This window comes from Triturus cristatus, chromosome 2_2, assembly GCF_964204655.1.
Source record: "Triturus cristatus chromosome 2_2, aTriCri1.1, whole genome shotgun sequence".
Classification (NCBI taxonomy): Eukaryota; Metazoa; Chordata; class Amphibia; order Caudata; family Salamandridae; genus Triturus; species Triturus cristatus.
The window spans coordinates 586,856,664-586,879,767 of NC_140582.1; the positions used below are offsets into that span (position 1 = coordinate 586,856,664).

Sequence of the window (23,104 nt, forward strand, 5' to 3'; positions counted from 1 at the left end):
CTGAGTGAGGGTGGGAATGGCTTGCCTGAGGGCACCTCTGAGAGACACATATTTAATGGCATAGGTAGGAGGGATATCAAATTCGTTCTGCACTTAAAAAAAAGTAAGAGGAATTATATCACATATCAGTTGTTTTGTTTGAATTATACCTTTCCAAACCCAATTTATCCAGAAAATAGTTTGATTTGAAATTTTTAAGGCTTTGTTATTCCATATAGAGGATTCTAAAAAATTTTGTATTGGGGATAAGGGCAGTGTAAGGATAAGGGAAGACAGCTGACTAGAATACTTAATAGGTAGGGAGGAAAAGGTATGAGGAGGGTTCGAGAAAAACAGTACTGAATAAAAAGGAAATGGTGGCACAAGTGAGTCCTCCAGTCTGCGCCAGATATTAATAGGCAAAGAATCAGTGCTTTCCGTTTAATGTCATATCTCCTTTAAAACAAAGGCATTATGATATTGTTGGAAGTTAGGGAAATTGCCACCTCCTAGCTCCTTGGGTTTACAAAGAGACATTGAGATACGCACTTTTTTACCATTCAATAAAAACACTGTAACTGACCTATTTAACAGCTCAAAATATTTAACAGGTAGTTCAACGGGTAACATGGACAGGTAAAAATTAATAACAGGTAGAAATATCATCTTGATAGTGGACAACCTTCCCCACCAAGAGAGATATAATGGGGACAATTTCTCTGTCATTTGAAGAATCTTATGATAAACATCTTCTAAGTTAATCTGTATTGTTTTAGCCATGGAGGTAGAATATTTAATTCCCAAGCACTTAATGTTATGCGGACACCATTTAAACCTGGCGCCATCGAACACACTCTTCAGACAGTACTTATTGAGAGGAAGTACTTTAGTTTTAGAAAAATTCTATTTATACCCAGATAAATTGGAATATATTGATAAATGATTATAAAGGTAAGAATTGATATTTACGGTTTGGAGACATAAAGGATCATATCATCAGCATATTCTACAAACTTAATCTTAGTGTCTTTATGTTGAAAGCCATGAAACAAAGCTGAAGTATGTAATGTAAGTTCTAAGGATAAAATAAAAAGCAATGGAGAAAGAGGACATCCCCGTCTAGCACCACGTAAAAGGGGAAAGTATGAAGATTGAGAACCATTTAGAAAAGATAGACGTCATCAGTGAGAATTATAGTATAATGATATATTTAAGGAAAGTTGGGCTAAAACCATGCCATTGCAAAGCCCACATCATGAACTTCCAATTAACACGGTCAAAAGCCTTTTTGGCCTTTTCGGCATTAACGAAACGGCTGCCATAGGAATATTGTTAGAAGAGGCCATATGTAAAATATCAAGAAACAAACTAGAGTTGTCAGTCATGTGCCAACCCTTGACAAATCCAGTCTGTTCAAGTCTAACCATATCAATAATTAGAGGAGAAATTCTAATTGATAATATTTTGGCAAAGAGTTAACGAGGGATATGGGTCTATAATTAGCACATAAGGAGGGGTCTTCATCTTGTTTAGGGATCAAACAAATCATAGCTTCTATGAAAGTTCCTTTAGCCTTATCAAGTGAGATAAAAGACTGATTTAACGTAAGAAGGTGGGGAAGTAAAAGACACGAAAAACAGGAATAAAACTCAGCAGTAAAGCCATCTGGACCCGGAGCTTTATTGTTGGGTAAAGTATTATGAGCAGACTTTATTTCAGATATCAAAATTGGCTCATCTAGAGAAGAAAGATCCTGCATCTGTTATGGTCGTTGCAGAAGAGAGTGAAAATATGAGTCCAGTGCCGCATTTGTTCGGAAGTTATCCGGTGTATAAAGATTAGTATAAAAATCACTAAAGCATTTCAAAATGTCTTTATCTTTAAAAAGGGTTTCCCACTCTCATCTAAAATCTTAACTATTTTAGACTTTTGAGATTTAATTTTTAAATAATTGGCAAGTAATTTTCCAGCCTTATTGCATCCCCCAAAAAACTTGGAATACATTTTTAGTAGTGTACCAGCAGCCTCTTCAGTTGACCTTTTATTAAACTCAAATTTAGCACTCATTAATCTCTGTAACGCAGTATCAGTCTTGGTAGTGAAAAACTCATGTTCTAGCTGTTTGATAGCGGGAAGTAAATTTGAGGTTTCCTAACTCGCTTTCTTTTTCTTAGCTGAAGCAACATTCATGATATGACCACGGGCAGAGGCTTTGAAAGCATCCCAAACAATATGGAATGGGATATCCGGCGTAATATTATGCAGAAAATACTCTTTGATAAAACATTCAAAATTCTGTAAAAACTCGTTATCTTTCAGTAAATTATTATTAAACCATCATCTATGAGTGCATGGTCTGATATCAAAATTGACCCAATATCGACATGTGTAAGTGAAGCGACTAGAGGCGGTGAAAGGAATATGTAATCAATCCTGGACTGGGATTTATGTGTGGGTGAAAAAAGGTATATTCCAAAGGGTCCAGAGAGTAAATTCTCCATGCATCAAACAATCCCGTGAAGTGTATAAAACATGTAAATGTTTTTTGCATTTTATTAGGAACATATTTAACCTGGGATTTCCTATCCAAGAAGGGGTCAACAATTTAATTAAGGTCTCCACCAACTATCAATTTTGCATTAGAACAGGAGCGCAAAACATCTGACATTTGATTCCAAAAGTGTACGTCTATACCTGTAGGTCCATGAATATTTTAATATAGAAACAGGCATACGGAGAAGGGCGGCATGCAATAGAACCCATTAACCCTCCTCATCACTTTTCATTTCCTCAATTACCAAAGGAAGAGATTTATGAACCAGAATAATAACCCCATTTTTATGGTTAAAGGCTGGAGAAAAGAAAACTTGACTAACACAATTTTTGTGCAGTGAATTCAAATCCTTGTCAAGCAAGTGAGTTTCTTGTAATAGACGTGCTAGAGACGTGCTAGATGAGTCAAGATTCTTTGCTTTTTGATAGGATTACGTAAGCCCTTAACATTCCAGTAAATAACCTTAAGGGAATTCACCATTGTAATATGTTAACAAATGTAACAAACAGATACAGCCAAAAAGTAGCTAAAACCAGCATCAAACTCTCTAAAATTATATCACAACTAAAGTTATTAAGGCATGAAAATCGATGAAAACTGTGACACATAAATAAACAAAGAATGAGATACAAAAGTAATAGCACAAAAGAGAAAGGAGCGAAGAAAGAAAGAAAAGTAAATAAGAAATAAACAAGAACATTGATAGAAAGAAAGAAGATGACAAAAAGCCTTAAAGCTTTAGTCATGAGGAGAATGTAAACACATGTAATGTGAAGGAATAAAGTGAGGAGGCAAACATTCATTTAACATAAAGGAGAAGGCAGTATCTTTCATTCAGTCGAACAACGAAGAACACCAGAACAATAAGATAAAAAGACAACAATTGAAATATGATATACATAGTTAATCAATGAGAACAACTTACCATACACTACACAAGGGAAATTGCAAACAATAGGAGCAGGGAGGCAGGTAAGCGGGGGGCAACATATCAAATCAAGGGAGGAAGTCCCGGGTAGACAACATATAACTGTAAAAAAGGAAGAATACATATTAATAAACAAAACATTGACATTAAATATAATATTATTAGAACATCATATCTAATAGTAGACATACAATATGTATATCAAGTGAAATTTCGGAGACAAAGAAGGAAGATCAAAACACAGAACTGGTGAAGTAACCTAAATACCATAAACTCAAACTTTTCCAATGCCCATTGCTTCACCCTTATGTGGAAAATAAATTTCTTCAGGTCTTCTGGGCTTTCAAAAATGTAAGTTTGTTCTTTTTTAAGTTACTTTGAAGAAGCATGGGTGAACATCAAGACCATTTTTTCATTCATCGATCGTAGAGTTGGCCGGAAGGAAAAAAACTCCTTCCGACGAGCCGCAGTTGCTAGTGGCACATCTTGAGAAATATATACTCTCTGGACAGACCATAGTATTTGCTTTCTTTGCTTGGCTGCTGATAACACTGTCAGAAGCTCGATATATTTTAGGAAAAGAACAATAATTCTTCTAGGTCAGCCAGAGCTTGACATATCAGAAGGTCTACGACCAATACGATGAGCACGCTGAAGATTAGGATGGGTTCCCTCCTTAAGACCCACCAATTTAGAGATATAGACCCCAAGGAAGGCAAGCATTTCCAATCCCTCTGCTCCCTCCGGAATACCATAAATTCAAAGATTATTACACCTGTTCCGATTTTCCAAATCTTTAGTCTGCTGCTTTAAGAGCATTATCTCTTTAGACATACTTTCAATTTTGGTGGCAGTATCTTGCACATCACTAATCCGTTGTTCAACCTCAGAGACTCTGGACTTCAGCGTAGACCACTTTTCCTTAATTCGTTGAAGGGTAACGTTAGTCTCCATAAAAAAAGGCTTTAAATGCTTGATTTCTTCCATAAGGTCTTCAAAAGTGAGAGGCAGAGGAGACTTTGTAGGGGAACCATGATCCCTTTTCTGTCTCTTAATGGGAGCATTTGTATACTTGCGAGCAATAGGCATAGCTGTAGATGCGGTAGCAGCCTTCAAAGTAATAGCGGGAGAGGGATCCATAAGTTTGCACTGTACAATAGGCAATATACAAAATATGTGCTCAATTCAAACATGAGACTAAGACCCAGAGAATTTGGTTGTACAGTAATGAGTCGACATGAGAGGAAATATCAGAGAACTGTTGATAAAAATGCAGCAGTATTTATAGGTAACATGGACTATGTACCAGGCATGGCTACTTATATTATGTCAGTGCACTACTAAAGATATTTATAGGAAAGAAAAAACACAAAGCCCATGACTCGCTGCATACATTTCCTCATAAGAATCAGTTATTCATGCCCACAAAATGTTCAGTATCTGGAGCGTCAATCAACATCTGACTAACCAAATGGGCAGCAGAAGAGCATTAAAGTCACACTCCAGGACTTTACATTTACACTGACTCTTGGAAATGCCTCATGAAGTTCAGTGACACCCAGCCACAAATTCGGCTCCGATGAACTCTGGTGAGACAAAATGGCGGCTGCGACCCACAGCTCTGAGGTGCGCATTGCGGGAGAGATTACGAGGTGAGCAGCTTCCAAAAATACCAAGAAATGGAAATTACCTTGTCTCCCCAAACTCATGCACCTTATCCTTCAAGTTGCGCACATTTTTAGTGGACGCCGCCACCTTAGGAAAGAAAAAGCTCCCGACACCCAACAGAGCTTCAGCAACCCGTGGCCATCTTGCGGGCGGATCAGCCACACCCCCTGATTTATAAATTTTAAATGCTCATTAAATGCCCATATGGGCCTTTTTCAGCCGCATATTTCAAATTCACGACACATCCCGTATGACATAAGAATTCACCTAATGCATTTTGGCCTGACCAGCCCTTTATCGGGTAGCTGTAATGTAAAACAATCCATCAGCAAACATACTCAATCTCCCAGAATTATGTACATAAATAATACCATAAAGACATAAACATGCTGTGCATAAAATTGATACGCTCAAACCCAACATGCCCTTTTAGCACCACCACCACCAAAAAAAATTGTTAGCTTCTCAAAGTCTGCCGTGTAGAGATTTGCCAGGTCTGGGGCAAAGCCGGCCCCCACTGCTACACCTTTTGTTTGGAAATAGAAATTGCTTCCAGATTGGGAATAATTCTTACTCAGTGCCACCTCTGGGTGAGCCACAATGAACCAAGTTGGAACCTGACAGGGATGTGTTCTTTGTTCAAGGGTCTCTTGTTGGACCCATATATCCTCCTTTTCAGGAAAAGCAATACATCTATTAATGTATCAGATCCCATCCCCTCAATGGTATTAATAAAACCCATGCTACCTTTAATGTAAGCGTTGGTCTCCAACACCGATGGTTTGATAAAATAATCAACTTATTGGCAAAGTGACTCAAGGATGATTCGACATAGGGGATTTTGAAGATTTATAATGTACCTTATTCTAGGCCTAGGTAACTACACAATCTTTTACGTACATTTGTCCTACCTTGCTCTGCATATTGGTTCTAGCACTGTCCTTTTCCAGTTATGTGCTGAATGAATGTTGATCAGTTTCCTTGAAACTAGTCTCATTTATTATGCATGAGGATTCTTCGAAAAGTCCCTGCACATGACGCACATAACAGATTAACATACTCTGTATGAAAGATACGGTCCTCTTGATCATAGGGCGAAAGAACTACTTTGCATAATTGCAGGTGTTGATTTAGGCTCATTTAGATAATCGTACTCGCAACATATCGATTGTGTAAGGAACACCAAGGCTATCTTTATGGTGTAAAAGAACCATACCAAAACTAGATAGGCAGAGGAAAAGCTTCCACGCTGACACAAGATGCTGAGGTCCCGGCCTGCAGGTGCTCCAGCACGTAGTCGTCTGACATCCCTTGCAGGGTGAACAACTTGAGACCAAGACAGGGTCCTTCATTCTCTCCCATCAGGTTAATGGGGATAGCTATTTCCTAGGGGAGTATTAGCTTTACACTCACATAAATGCTAGGTACACTTAGGTAGGGTTTGCATCAGAGGAATACGCTTGATTTCTGTCATGTATATATATGCCTGCATATAATCACTGTTTTGGAATCACAGCAGAATTCTACCTTTTATTTACTCTGTTGGTGCTTGTAATCGTATACATTTTTTTCTGTCTAATGATTGTAGCAACAAACATGTTTTCTAATAAAATGATGCTGGTTCAAGAAGTGCCTTTTGAAAACGTCCCGATCATTTTTTCTGTATATCTCTCTGAGACTAAGTGTGCAAGATTGACTGGGGGAAAAGTACCGCACTGTTTCCAAGATCCCTGAAGAATCAAGGGTTGTCATGTTCAATACTTGCCAGAAACTATTCTCTCCTTGGTAAGGTTAGGGGGCTTATGGTTGCACTGTGAGCTAGCTGGTCTAAAGGCTAACATATCCTTTGGGGGTTTCTGGAATCAGTGTGTGGACTAATCCTTTTGTTTATGTTGTCTAAACGCGCAGATCCTATGTACTTTTAGGAACTACACGACATAGTGCCCAGTGTTCTTTTGATTATTATTCAACGGTCAAATCTGAGTAGTTCAGTTGTGGTTTCTCAGAGAGCCCTACTCATATTTAACAAGAGACATTTGGAGTGGGAAAGGGAAATCTGCCGCAGCTAAGTATTGGCTGTAGATTTGGTCAAACTTGAAGTATTATAGTTCCACACATTGTGAAAAACTTTATATCATTTTTTTACTGAATCCTTCCTCTCATAATATCGGTATGAGTGGTGCTAGGGCCGAGGAAGCTGAGCGGGAAGGTGCTCTTAACATTTCAGAAAATTGCAGGCATGCAATTACTATGAAATTAATAGGTTACGGCCTTCCAGCAATGGGTTAAAATGTTACCTTCATAATTCAGGAACACGAGACATTCAGTTCAGAGGTATTCTGTTAATGAATGAAATTTCCACCGGCAGATGCATGCAGGAAGGTGTTTCACACTTACAGTGAATATGAGACTCCTGAAAATACTCTCCATAGGAGGACATAGAAGTCCTGTTAACTTACCAAGAACATATTAATTGGTTTAAAGGTGGCCTTCCACACACCACAGGAAATGTGAGTATCGGTCCGCTCAGAGGAGAAGGAGTGACCTGGCTGGTCCTAGCTGCTTACACACCGCATCCAGAGATTGATACATTACCAACAGCAGATTTAGGTACACTTTACAAAGAAATAGTAAAACTACACAGAAACCCTACATTGCTTGTAATGCCAACCCTTACCACTCAACCTACAAGGGTCACTCAAGCTGGTCAACCGCACGGACTTCAACACGAATACGGCCATAAACGCTGAACGCAGTTATGAGACAGATGCCCACTAGACGTGAGAAGATGCCATTCTGCATAGCACAGAAAATAGCACAGCTTGAGGCAGTCTTTCCCCACACAGGCCTACAGGAAAATTACAGAATACTAACAATTTGCTTGCCAATGGTGATTGCTTACAGGATTGTAACACTTAGGGTACCGTTTTCGCTGCCGATTATACCAGAACTCATGGTACCCCCTCAATAGTATTCATACCAGAAATATTGAAACAAATACAGAATGACTACGGGGCAGAACCTCTCCTGGACTTACGGATAAAATTGATCGGCAATTTTGCCCGGGTATCAACAATTATGTTAGGTAACATAAAAAGGGAGGCAACAACAGTGGATGTATGCCAACACCTGAGGGAAGTTACTCCTGCACAACAGGAGCGAGATCTACCAAAGATTATCGAAAAAACCTATGCTTCGCTGGGTAGCTATAACTTAAGAGCTAGACCTGGAAAACCACAAGTAATGAGTAATAATGAAAAAGATAACTTGAAACAAGCACCAGATTCTTTTAAAAAGAAATGGGCTAACAAACAATCACAAAAGAAATAAGCAGAATGCATCACAATCATGGGGTGGGTCTCCTCAACAGGAGCACTCTGATAGAAAATACAACTTTAGAAAACCATGATTACATTAAAAACCTGACAGGTATCAGGATACAGATACACATTCCTCTTGTTCCTTTGAGGGTTCATCACAAATCTCAGAGAGGGAAGGACGTTCAGAACACAGATCAGAAGAGCGACTCAAGCCAAGTGACACGCATCGCACTTCAGACTACATTATCAAACAAGAAGATTAACCGAAAAGTGAAACTCAACTTAAAAAAAAGAAGACAGCTGGCCTTAAAATAAGAAATGCCCTGGCTATTGAGGACTCTACACCTGAACGAGGAATGGGCTTTGATGATGCTAGACTGCGCAGCAGTAGCAACAATAGCTCACCAGAACCTTATGGAATTTCTGGTGACAGCAGCATTGAATAAACACATCACAGTGGAAACATCGGATACAAGGGTAAGTGTCCCACATTGGTTACACAAAATAATGGTCCAAATGGTGGAGGACATACCCAGGAAAGTAAAAGGTCTCTTTTGGGAGAAACTGATATATGGATACGATATCCTTTTGGCTGAAAAAGATTGGCCGCCTGAGTTGGTCATGGATTGCCCAATGGGGGAAGAAGTAATTTTACTGGCTTTCTCCGACCTCGTTCCAGAGTCACTTAAACATTCATACTCGCAGGAGTGGGCATTAGCGCTAGCTCCCAGACTTTACTGCAATCATGCAGGGTGGGATGCTGAGTCACTTCACCATGAAATCCCATTAAAATCTATTCTTACTTCACAGAGGCAGTATCCAATAAAACATCAAGCCAAGAAACAAGTCAAGGAGAACTTAGATACACTTGAATACCAAGGTTTGATTTAAAACTGCACCTCCTCCATAAATAATCCTTTGTTTCCCGTAATGAAACCTGACAATTCATACCGTCTAGTTTTAGACTACAGGCATTTGAAAACATGCACAAAACATTTGCAGTACAAAATGCCCACTGTGCCTCATTCATGAATAACATTGTGTGGAAGTAGTACAAAACAACACTATATCTCAAATGGATTGTTCTGCCACAATATAGCACCTGGAAGCAGACATTTGAAAGCTTTCTTGGCCCCAGGCTCTTGTCGTAATTCTGTAGACTGCCCCAAGGGTATAAGAATAGCCCCAGGATTTTCTCAGCAAGAGTAACAGAGTTATTTCAAAATTGTGATGAGGAGGCATTGTCCTATGTAGATGATATTTATATGACGGATGATTAGTTATTGGATCACTTGCACAGGGTGAACAGCATCATTTTGGGGTTTGCCACTGTGGGCCACAAATTTAATTTAAAAAAATGTAATATTGTCCACCTCAATGTACTATTTTTGTGATATGAGTTATCAAATGAAGGAGAAATCCTGGCTGCCATTTTTTGAGAAAAATGTGCACTGCTATAACCCCCAAAGACTTTGAAAGGAATACAATCCATTTTAGGATTCCTACATTTTGGCAGAACATACATTTTGGATTATGCAGAAAAGAGTAAAACCTTTTTACGACCTAATTAGACCTGATTTTTCAGTTCAATATTGGACACAGAAATTCTCTGTTCCATACAAGCTGACATGAGAGCTTCCAAACACTTACACACAAGTGAAAACACTACTAATTTGGTGAACCGTGTAGTTGTGGGTCAATCAAGGTACACTCACCTCACCTTCAATGAAAGCAAAACAGTACCCATTGCATACAAATCACATGTGTACTCAAATGCTGAGATGCATTATTCATCCACAGAAAAAATACTGACAGCAATACAAACTGCTGTAGTGAGAGAAAGAGCACTAGCACAAGGGAAACGCATAATTGTTGTGACTCCAGTACCAAACTTAGAGGCTATTACCAAAGCAAAGGCACTACATCCACGATGGATACTATGGGCTAATTCTCTCAATGCAACAGTAGTAGACTACAAATTTGATTCTACATGAAAAATACAAGCATTTCTGCAGCACGAACGAGAATATTCTCTCCCGAATTAAATATTTCTGCTAGATTAGTATGAATACATCATGAAGGGATGTATGCAGGATGGCAAGTTCTGTCCTAGCAATACACAGACTCAGTCTCTAGAAGATTGCAGGCACAGCTGGCAGAGGTAAAAGCCCTGATACTGGCAGAAATAAATCAGAATCAGGAATTCCTCATGCCCATTGTGTGCAATTTGTTTTACTGTATCCAGTCATACAATGGACATCTTCACTATTGGGGCCTGAATGGGTGTAGAGATTCCAAAGGTTGCACAGTAAAACACAGATTTCTATGGGAACAAGTGGCAAAGCTGAAAAAAGGCTTGCCACAGGCTAAGGTAATTCACACATTGTGACATCAGCATGTTCGCGTGCACGTTAAAGGGAATTTACTGGTTGATGAAGCCGCCAAGGCAACAGTGTGAACTGCTGATGTTGCTGCAATCTCTCATTCTAGTATGATAATACACGGACAGATAATGATAGTTGTGAACGCTACGCACAGCAACAGCTCAGCCTTGCCTAAAGTTTTCCACTCAAGTACTCCAACAAGTTAGATGTGCAAAATATCCTGTCTGCTCAAATTATAATGCTCAAATTCCAGGAGTGGGGGATAGAGTTATACTAAACATGGATGGCAGATTAGGATTAATTCTAACTGCACATGAGGGTCTGTGTTCAGCACATGCAGATATTGCTGCAACTATTTCACTTCAGAAGCAGCATTATTACTAAACAGATCAAGAGTTATGTCCTCAATTGTGACATCTGTCAACAGATGAAAGGTTCCACCATAGCACATCCACCACAAACACCATTACTTACATCAGACAGACCTCTGTCTATTTGGGCCACTGCAGCCCCTAACAATTTGACGGAGCTTACAGGTACATACTGGTGACTATGGATTCATGCTCTAGATTCCTGTGGGTTTGGCCTCAGAGCTCGGCTGATGCCCGAACATTTATAAATAATTTGCGAGACTTCATAAGGGACATATGCAATTGGCACATTACATTCTGACCATGGCCCTGCATTTAGCTCACAGGCTTAAAAAGAAGCCATAGGAAGTTTGTGTGTCACAATCTGTACTCCTCTCTGTATCATCCAGAGGGAAAATCAATTGTGGAGAGGAAGAACCAGGACTTAAACCAATCCTTAACAGCAAGGGTATTAGGCTCAGTGGGAGTTGGGTCAATCACCTATGTAGGGTCCAGAGGGCGTGCAAACTTGTCTTGCTTGCCTCTACCTTCAGCCTGACGGGGTTGCTCATGACCTTGCTGGGCACCCCGACCTTTGCCACGTTCTCCTCCACCGGACTGCGAGGCCAATGTTTCCTGTGAAGAACGAGGTGACTTAATACTAGTGCGATCGTGCAAATCGTATGTGCGCTCACTAGTTGGCTGTGTGGGAGACGCTGGACGAGACCCCTGTTTCTGCTGCTGCTCACCCTGTTTCTTTTGTCACCAATTTTGCTTTGGAAAATTTGGACGATCGTCTTTAACAGACGAGCTCACCTTAGTTTGTTGTATCAGGTCAGGAATGACTATAGTTGGTTTAACCCCTAAACTACTGCGGCCAATTGTTCTATACGCCTCCGCAATAATTTTAGCCAACTCTTTCGGCTTATCGAGTTCATCGACACGGGCTAAGCCATGAGCCACTTGGAATTGTACCGCATCTCCCTTGAGGTTACCAAGGACGAGAGAGGCAACTACGTCGAACACTCCGACAAGTCGCATTCCCAACTCAACCGCCGCCTCCAGGCCGTGATTATCTTGAACACGTTTAATAACAGTGGGGAGCACGGCCATAGACGGAGTGCCAAAGCACTTCGAGTAGACCGCGGGAAAAACCTTACCCCAGGTGTCACAATCTGGGACCAAGTCTTTCGGCAAGCTTATGGTGAGGATTCTGTGTTTCTCCACTGTCGTAGAGTGTGGAAACACTGATTCCAGTTGGTCAAATTTCTCGGCAAGCCAATAAGGCAAATCGTCCTTATTCTTGGTTCGCTTGCCCATCACCGAATTAACTATGACTGGGCTAATAACTGCAAGATGACCAGCTGGTAAACCCGCAACAGCAGGTGCCCCATCACCTGCACATTGCGCAAAATGTATTGCATCAAAGCCCTATATACTGTAATGAGGGCTGTATGGAGTGTACGCAATTCATCCACCGCAATAGTCAAATAGCGGGGGTGAGGCGTAAATCCGGCCAGCACCGGCCATGTGGCCCCTGGAATTGACAAAGGGCCGAGTCTAGCCGGTGCAACCGCATGGGGAAGGGCGCCATTAAACCAAATGCTATGCTGCCAGGCTGAAAGTGGAATCTCCAACGTCCTGTATAACGTATAATTTGCTGGGACCCGTGTGTGAGTATACGAGTGAAATGTATTATCATCCACATTCACTGCCGGCAGCGTCACCCAAGAGTAAAACAACTCGTAAGGGAGTGACGCATCTGCACTAGGGGTGTGCGGAATTACCGGAAGTGCCTTTTGCCAACTATCGCGAAACGGCACAAAATCTCTGCGATCACGCGATATTTCGCGTGATCGCGGAGATTTTGCTTCCGGGTGGGGTTTCATAGTGGAGGAAAGGGCGGGAAGACGTTGCCCGCCGCTGGTGTGTGCGGCGGGGCTTCCATGCAGTTCACATGTCTCTTGTTTAGGGCCAGAGACCGATCAGAGCAGCAGACGAGCAGACAAAACCTCTTGGTGTCAGGAACTACACGGGGATTGTGCTCGAGAAAGTCATGGCTGCACAGAGCTCCATCAAGGACCACAGCTAATTTTTTACGGTAGATATGGAGAGAAAAGCACAGCCCACCACGGCGCCGACGGGCCCCCTCGAGTCAGCTGTCCATCATAGTGGGGGAAAGGGCGGGAAGACGTTGCCCGACGCTGGTGTGTGGGGCCCGGCTTCTATGCAGTTCACATGCCTCTTGTTTAGGGCCAGAGACCGATCAGAGCAGCAGACGAGGAGACAGAACCTCCTGGTGTCAGTAACTACACGGGGATTGCGCTCCAGAAAGTCATGGCTGCACAGAGCTCCATCAGGTAAGGAGTCGCCGGGACCACCGGTAATTTTTGACTGTAGATATGGGGAGAAAAGCACACCTGCCCAGCCTCGACCTAGCTCCCGAATGTTTTGTGCTGATTAAAGCTTTACTGAATTTGTTCAACTCGACGACAATTTCCGTTCCCTCGCGGAAATTGCGACAATTCGACATTTTCGCGTTCCGCGCGGAACGCGAAAATGTCGAATTGTCGCAATTTCCGCGGGCGGAACGGAAACTGTCCCCCACCCCTAATCTGCACTCACCACAAAAATTACAGCCATCCCATCGTCTGGTACCCCATACTGCGTCAAATGACACCGCAAAGGCGTACGACTATGTGCTGCAATTTCGACCGCCATAAGGACACAGAGAAGAACAACAATGGATTTTACAGTAGCACACGGGTTCAGAAATATAAAACACCTTTTTAATTTACAAGCTTGTATGAACCTATTAGGTTACTAACAGGTAGGTGAAATCTGTCACTCCCGTTATCCGGAAACAAGAGTGAGGGTGTTGTGGACTAATATAAGCACTACTAAGTCGTTTCAAATCAAAAGACCAAACGTTAGGTGCCCCATGTTGCAGGGATTCTGCTCATGCACAGAACTATGCGCAGGAAACCAGGACCTCAGTGAATTGTGCTGTACCAAAAAACTCACCTCAGTACCCAGAACCCCTATCCGACCAGCATCAGTGTCCCATTCGTTATCCGTATTATCTCGGAGGGCCCAATGTATAGACAACCCAGAACAAGCGACTTAGAGTATTCTCTATTATACATATATCAATCCACAACAAAGTAATCAGAGACACTGTAAAGTTTAAAAGGTTTATTTTATATACTACGTGTCCTAAGATGCAGTACTTTGGCTAACATAAGCAGACAAATGATTATAATTAAAACCATCAGCATTGTTACAATACCATAAAAAATGAAAGTAGAAATCATAGTATAAATGATAGTGGAATACAGCCACCTTCCTTTCGCTGGTAAACTAATATTATTAGACTAGTAGAAGGGCTCTAGGCTTGAATGGGGAACCCCATACCGTAAAGATCAGCTTTATGTGGATCACATTACAGGATCAGCTTTGCTCTGCGCCTGGAAATGTTCTTCTCAAGAATGTGTTTCAAACGCATGCAAACTGTAATATTAAAGGCTCTCGACATTCAGGTATTTGCAGCTGTGTGCATATTATGACTAGAGAGTGGGCCGATCAACCTGGACTCAAAAACATACATTGTCTAGCGGCTCAGAGTGTTTTGCACATTATGTTCAGACCAAGGTCGCAGTGCACGTCTAGGGAGGTGAACAACAGACAGTTCTCATGTGAAGAAAAGGCAAGCAAGCAGTTCTCAAACAATAACATGTCTCTGCAGTGTCGTGTGCAAAAGCAGCAAAAGTGGCAAGATGGTTTTCTAAAAGCTAACACGCTTATGCTAACATAGCAATGTATGCATCTAAATTGCTACCTCCACTACAAATCTGCTGCATTTTTAAATGGTGAGTTGAATGATGGTATATCTTATTTTTACACCATGTTTTGTTACCAACACTATGGTCACAATTCCTTGGACAAAGCAAGTATCCCACGTAATGTTTTCACTTACCTTCAATGGGAACATCGCCCAGCACTTCAAAAGTTAGTTTGACTACATTTGCACCGAGGTTTGCTTATATTCCTGATGTTTAACACATCAAACCCTATCTCTTATTAGTATAAGATTGCACCTACATCCGCAAAGAAAAATATGCTTACTAATACGAAATAGATATGCTTTGCTTCCTTTATTTCCCAACTGTCTTTTCGTGATTTCGACTTTTGGAAAGACACTATAGACACAAAATCTGGCTGGGGGTCTGTTATACATGGCATCATTGGCATTGGTTTCCCTTGTATTTATGCCTTTGCCTCTTGTTAATTTGCTGTGTGTTGCACTTCATTTTTTCTGGTCTAGATGCTTTGGGCACATTGGCTCTGCTGTTCAGTGCCAAAGTGCAAGTACTACCTCTGTAGATTGTTGTTATGGATTGGTGATTCCATGATATGCATATTGATATTGAGTGCAGTGTGTGTGCCCAGGGTCTGTAAATCAAATTCTGCCAAACTGAACACAGACAATACGGAAATCCTCCTCCTCGGATCTAACCCCTCCTCTTGCAACGACTCTTAGTGGCCCACGTCACTGGGGTCCCCCCCGGCCCCCACCGACCACGCACGCAACCTGGGAGTCATCTTCGACTCAAAACTCTCCATGACCAAACAAGTCAACGCAGTCTCCTCCACCTGTTTCAACACCCTCCGAATGCTCCGCAAGATCTACAGATGGATCCCGACAAACACGAGGAAAACAGTCACCCAGGCCCTAGTCAGCAACAGACTCGATTACGGAAACGCCCTCTACGCCAGAGCCTCGTCCAAGCTCATCAACAGACTACAGAGAATCCAGAACGCCTCTGCACGCCTGATCCTCGACGTCCCACGCCGCGACCACATCACCCCCCACCTGAGGAACCTGCACTGGCTCCCCGTCGACTAAAGAATCTCTTTCAAGCTCCTGATCCACGCACACAAGGCATTCCACAAAAGCGGCCCAGCCTATCTCAACAGTCGACTCTCCTTCTACGTACCCAACAGGAAACTCAGCTCCACTGACCACGCCCTTGCTACGGTCCCACGCATCTGGAGAACTACTTCCGGAGGCAGATCCTTCTCCCATCACGCTGCCAAGACCTGGAACACACTCCCCCTCTACCTGCGACAAACCGAAGACCAACTGACCTTCAGGAGACAACTCAAGACCTGGCTCTTCGACCAATAGCAGCAGCTCCCCCCCCAGCGCCTTGAAACCCTCACAGGTATGTAGCGCGCTTTACAAATTTCATGATTGATTGATTGATTGATTGCAGTGTCTGTGTGCAGTTTGGGACTGTCATGTAGACCTGGCAAGTGCACCCACTTGCCAGGCCCTAACTTTCCCTTTTCTTACATGTGAATCACCCCCTAAGGAAGGGGGTAGGTACCCCTGTGGGCAGGGTGCATTGTATGTGAAAGGTAGGACATACCCTGATGTGTGTGGCATCTCCTGATAGGGAAATACTGCCAATTTAGTTTTTCACTATTGAAAGGCTATCTGTCACATGGATAGAATGGGAGTTTATATATAACATCTAATAAATATAACTTCCCATTGGGACAAGACAAGAAAGTGGAGTTTAGTATGCCTGAACTCTGAATAAAAAATGCATCTTTTAGTAAGGATGATTTTTATATTCTTGGTTTGAAAATGCCACTTTTGGAAATAGGTATTTTCTTGCTCAGCCATCCCGTGTGCTTCTGCTAGGTTTATGTATTAACTGTCTGGCTTTGGAGTGGCATGGGTTGGGGATGTGCATTCTGTTCAGACAGCCACTTGGGGGGTGAGGTTGGTCCTGCCTTTCCAGGGTGAGTTAGGGCTGGGCTGAACAGGCCTGAGCTGCATTCAGAGTAGGGGGAGGAGATTTCTGTCACACCTAAATGGGCCTGGTCTGACTCGGATAATACGGTCTCCACCTCCTGCTGGGCAGCTGCACTAGAGAGGAAAGAACTAGTTCTGGCTGAACATAGACACTCTCTGCCTCCAAAGAACAAATGATTTTGTAGCATAAAAAGTGGGGCCTAGACCCCAGACTTTTAGATCGCTTTTGGACTTCAAGAGGAACCTCTGCCAAGGAGAAGAGCCGGAAGAAACTAAAGGAGGAGTACTGTCCCTTTGCTGTGTGCTGTCTGGGTGGGCCTGCAGTAGCTGTTTCTTCCAAGGATAGTAACTGTGTGTGTATCCTGCCTGATAAAGTATCTCCAAGGGCTTGGAAGTAGAGCTTGCCCCCTGTTCCAGAGGCCTCAGGAACAGCAAAGACTACACCATCCTTCTGGGCACCATTTCAGTCACCGCAGAAGAAAGTGGCAGACGACTCTGTCACAGAGCCCGTCGCAGGTTTTTGTGTCTTGAAAGCACTGCAGAAGGTGCCCCAGCACTTCGCACCACTTCCTTGGTCTCAGGACGCCGTCAGGACAATCTTCACCGAGCCGTTGCTTGCACCGCATCCTGTGGGCACTGCACTCTGCACCGCCTCGCCTCACCCTGCCTACATGTCACCAACACCATTGCTGCACGGCCCAAACATTGACCGGCTCCGTCGCCTACGCCGCAACCTGCCACACCACATTGAGCACTGCATCACTCTGCACCGTAAGCCTGGGTCTCACTGACGCGTTCTGAACTATTGTCACTGAGACGCTGCCTGCACCGCGTCATGAGTGCACTGCACCGTGCACCGCTGCCATTTTGCAATGCAACTGCAATGGTTGCCCTGACCTACTCACAGCAACTTGTCAGCCACAATGAGAAAGGCACTGTTCACGAGTCTGTCAACGCTTTAGCTGGCCCAAACCTATGCATCGGTTAGAATTGTTGGATTCTGTTGTTTTCAGCATTGTGGTAGCCCTGGACAGAGCTACCGACTCAAGAGAACTGTGTTTTGTGGATATTTCTACATTTTTAAAGTTATCTTGCAAAGTAGCTATTTTTACAGTACTGTATGTCTGATTTTTGTTGTATTTGGTCTTGTTGGTTTAGATAAAGTTTTGCTTATTTTTCTAAACTGGTGTGGTGTCCATTTGTAGTGTTTTCACTGTGTTTCTGTATGCATGCACAAATGCTTTACACACTGCCTCTGAGATAAGCCTGTCTGCTCGTGCCAAGCTACCAAGCGGGTGAGCAGGGGTTATTTTAGAAGTGTACCCCCTTACCCTGACTAGACACAAGGGTCCCTATTTGGACAAAAGTACAAACCATTTCCAACTAGAGATCCCCAAATCTAACATTGGTGGTCAGCGGTGAGGATTTGGACTTGCATTTGTGACTCATATACAGTGATTGGTGTACACTACTAGTGAGTGCAGACCATAATGCAACCACATACATTTTGGTAGAATTTTTTCCTTGGAACTTCTTTTCTATTTTTGATTCTTGTGAACTGCCAGTCTTTTCTACCATGAGTAAGCCAGCATCCATTGCATCTGTAGACATTGAATTGGAAGAAGAGAGAATTGATGCTTACACTGTGACTAACCTCAAAGCTCTGTGCAGGAAATTTAAAATCTCTGTGAAAGGCCTCACCAGGAAAGAGGAATACCAAAAGGCGCTGAGGGCCTGGTTTGAATCTAGGAATGCCAGTGAGCATCCTGAAGAGCTGGTGGTGGAGGCAGAGAATTTAGATTGGCAGCTTGAGGGGCCAATAGGCCCAACCAGGGAGAAAGTATCTTCCTGGGCAGGCAGCAGTGTTTCTTCCAAGGGCCTGTCCCCAGGAGAGCTGGAGGACAGGGAGAGGGAGAGAGTACATAAGTTGGAGCAAGCCAGGCTCAAAATAGATGGTCAGAAGGACATAGGGAGGAAGAAGATAAAGCTTGAGATGGGATTAAAAATGAAGAAGTTAGCAACGTGTCAGCCACAATGAGAAAGGTACTGTTCACGAGTCTGTCAACGCTTTAGCTGGCCCAAACCTATGCATCGGATGGAATTGTTGGATTCTGTTGTTTTCAGCATTATGGTAGCCCTGGACAGAGCTACCGACTCAGGAGAACTGTGTTTTGTGGATATTTCTCCAATTTTAAAGTTATCTTGCAAAGTAGCTATTTTTACAGTATTTTTGTTTGATTTTTGTTGTATTTGGTCTTGTTGGTTTAGATAAAGTTTTGCTTATATTTCTAAACTGGTGTGGTGTCCATTTGTAGTGTTTTCACTGTGTTTCTGTATGCATGCACAAATGCTTTACACACTGCCTCTGAGATAAGCCTGTCTGCTCGTGCCAAGCTACCAAGGAGGTGAGCAGGGGTTATTTTAGAAGTGTACCCCTCTTTCCCTGACTAGAAAGAAGGGACCCTACTTGGACAAAGGTGCAAACAAACCATTGCCAATTAGAGACCCCCATTTCTAACAGGGACAAAACAATGGCAAGTTCAGGGAACTGAGGCATTATTTAGAGCATGCCTCATACCACATCAGATGATCTTCCTGAATAATACAGTGCAACAGATTTCCTGTCTTGGGCTAGCCAAAATTGAGGATTTGAACTTACCTTGGATTCTCTCACGTACACACTTTGAGGGAAGGCAAATATACACACAAAACAGTGAGGATACATTAGATGCCATTTTACAGAATGGTTTGTACAATTCATCTGGCCCCAATTGGAAGGGATGGTTGGTTTGGCCTATCAACACAAATAGGTGTCAGTCAAGTTTCAGTGATGCCACCAAAGGATTTTGTATCCATAGGCCTGACCAACGCTATGTACACTCATAACACTCAGGGTGGTGACATATTACAGTGTTGGGAAGTTATGCCTAGAATGGCTAAAAACCTGAAAACTGTCTAGGTGAAACAACACTTGTCCATAACCTCAGATAACATAGATCTTAGGAATTTTTTGTTAGGTCCCCAGGAGCAACATCAAAAGTGTTCCTTGTACGCTATTTACAACAAGGTTCTGATATTCTCCCATCCGGAGGCTGCTGAGAGATTGCGTGAGATTAACCTAGAAAAGGCTTTGGCAATGGTCGACAATGACCACACTATCATCTAGAAGTTATTCTTTGGGCAGCATTGTGTCTTCTGCTATTGATAAAATGGAACAGGATTCGTCTATTCTTCAACATAGACATTCGCAGTTGCAATCCTTTCTATTAATGAGCTGTATGCTGCAATCATTGCGTTCTGGCCACATGCCCTGGTGCTACATCAACAACACAACTCTGTTTTCTGCATTCAATCAAACATAAAGACAGATGTCAATGGCACAAAGAGATGCAAGACATATAATGCTGCACATTGAAAAAGAATGGTTAATTCATCACTGCCAGTCACGCTATTCCAATTTCAATAATGTCCACAGTATCACCAGGTAGGCAGGTATGAAGCTTTGGGAGACGGATACATACATGAGCACTGGGCATTACCATACAGATTTCGATGTAGGAATAGGGACACTGATGTTTTTCTCAGCAGTTCCAACTGTGAAACTGCTCTGAGTGGGTCTCCAGTCTGTAAGGATATTCGGCTTCACTGAGCCTGTAATGCTTTGGTTGTCAACTAATCCTGTCACTTGAAAGGTTTCTCACCTGCCATCATTCATCCGGTGTTTGAACTGCTCTTGAATGGGAGCTCTGTGATGTTGAATGATGAAGGCTGTTGTGGGATGGTACCAGGCACTGCATATCTAGTCACAGTAAGTTCCGGGGTTTCTTGTTGTATGCAAGTACTGTTTCCACCAACCCACACAGAAACGTGACTGGGTAACTGCGGTCGATTGTAAAACAGGTAATGTTACATCTGTAGGATAAGCATACTCAGTATCTTCAAGTAGACCACCAGACAGTGGTACCAATAAAGGATCAGTAACTGTGTGCATCTCGATGGCAATATCAGGCATGGTGTTAGGAGCCGGAGCCAAAACAGAATTTCTCAGCATCGCAGGGCAAGAGACTGCTGGAGTCATACTAAGAAGAATCGGCCACTCGCTGTAGTTTGACAATGTCAATGGAGATGTACCTGTTATCCTTGCGACCAGGAAGTGGAGGTAAAATGACTGTTCTTGTACCCTGCATGCCGAGCACTGGAACCGGGACACGATAAGAGGGGCCAAACTCCTTCTTGTCCTCCACCTTCTCACGGACCAGGTCACCAACTCGAGGTAGCCAGCCAACTACCGGAATCTGAAGTGCAGCATCAGATGTGGAGGGCATGTGTTCCTTCGCGAGACTATCTCTAGCCTCTTGTAGAGTCTGTAACACAGCACAATGATCATCTACATCAAAGAGTGCGGCAGACGCCTCCATGTCTAGACCATCAAGGTACGGGACAAACATTTTTATGCCAAAGAGCATCATGTATGGGGTCCGCCCACCCAGAGACCTTCTAGGGAGATTATTAAGTGCACGTTGGACATTATACAAGTAGACTAGCCAGTTCCGACCAGTGCCTAAAACCCTAGCTGTCAAGGACTGCTTTAAGTCACGGTTCATCCGCTCCACTACACTATTACCCTCAAGTCGGTATGGAGACGAAAATTTGACTTGGACTCCCACATTTTTCATGGCTTCTTTGTACGCCTTAGAGGCGAACGCAAGGCCCTGATCATAATGAAAAGTACTACATGCAAAACTTCCCACAAAGACACGCAAATCCCTGATGACAGTACGGGCATCAGCACTCCTTTGTGGCCATACCCACAGAAAACGTGTGCACGAATCCACTGCAACTAAGATATACTTGTACGCAGTATCAGAGGAGAAAGGACCGCAGTCATCCAGATAAACACACCCAAGTGGTTTATTGGATCTGTACAACTGAGTTTGTGGTGGGCGTGCAGCAGTTGAATGTTTGATCTGCTGGCAAATGTCACAATCAAGAACATAAGTGCGAGCCTGTTTATATAACCCGCGCCACCAGTAACGTTGTTTTAACAGAGAAACAGTTGCTGCAACGCCGGCATGGGCAGACGCCATACCCTCGTGTGCCGCTGATATCAGAGATGGTCTGCAGTCCGCATTGGGAATCAATCTGTCACCAACGTCGTAAATTCTCACTAATGGGACTTTATCAGGACTTAAGTGATAATGGTAACGAGAAGGGAACCCTCTCGGGAAATTACCTTCCTTCTCTGTAGCAGCAATAGCTGCCAGGATGTCATCATCGATCTTACTTTTGGATCTTGTAACTGCTGCCACTAAATATGTCGCCACTGCTGTTTTCGCTGCTTCGTCAGCTAAACTGTTGCCGACAGCGTGGACACCAAGTCGCTGGTGCCCAAGAGTGTGAATTACATTCACGAGAGGCAGATGTTCTTTAAGTTCTGCCACTCGAACCCAAAGCATTTTATGCTTAATTGTGCTACCTTTGGAATCACGATATTCATTTTGAGACCAAAAGAAAAGATTGTCATTAAATGACTGAACACAGTAAAATAAGTCACTTACTATAAGAGTAGTGACTCGAGGATCAGCAAACTCCAGTGCAAGCACCAGAGCACGTAGCTCCGCCAATTGTGCGGTACAATCACACAATGACTGTGTATGCACGACATCAGATTGGAATTCACCATTTATGAAAGTACCTGCCACAATTGCGCAAGCTGCTGAATAGGTGTGCTTCGATACAGTCGCCGGTTGCGCCGAACCGTCAATATAAATGACACAATGGTAATCTTCGAGCGGGCGCAAAGACAGAGGAGCCGGATGAACGAATTCATATTGCAAGTACTCTTGAGTCTGTAATGAGGCATCAAAAATGTAAGTGACATCTGGCGATGTCAGAGAATTGGCCCATTGTATCCAACGTGGATGCAAAGCTTTTGAATTGGGTACACTGGCTTTCGTAACCGCCTCTAGGGCAGGATACGGTGTAACGACCAACATGCGTTTTCCTTGCGACAGCGCTCGTTCTTTAAGAATTGCCATCTGTACAGCAGTCAAAACTTTTCGACAGAGGAAAAGCGCAGTTCAGCCGAAGTGTACAA

General features: G+C 42.9%; 1 long non-coding RNA gene across 1 annotated transcript in view; it reads right to left on the bottom strand.

Moving 5' to 3' along the window:
* The window catches only part of LOC146862555 (uncharacterized), a 62,542-nt gene that overhangs the window by 2,660 nt on the left and 36,778 nt on the right, over positions 1 to 23,104 (bottom strand). Inside the window, exon 2 of the long non-coding RNA XR_014978150.1 lies at positions 3,459 to 3,563. This is a non-coding gene — a long non-coding RNA (uncharacterized LOC146862555). The remainder of the gene's footprint in view (positions 1 to 3,458; positions 3,564 to 23,104) is intronic.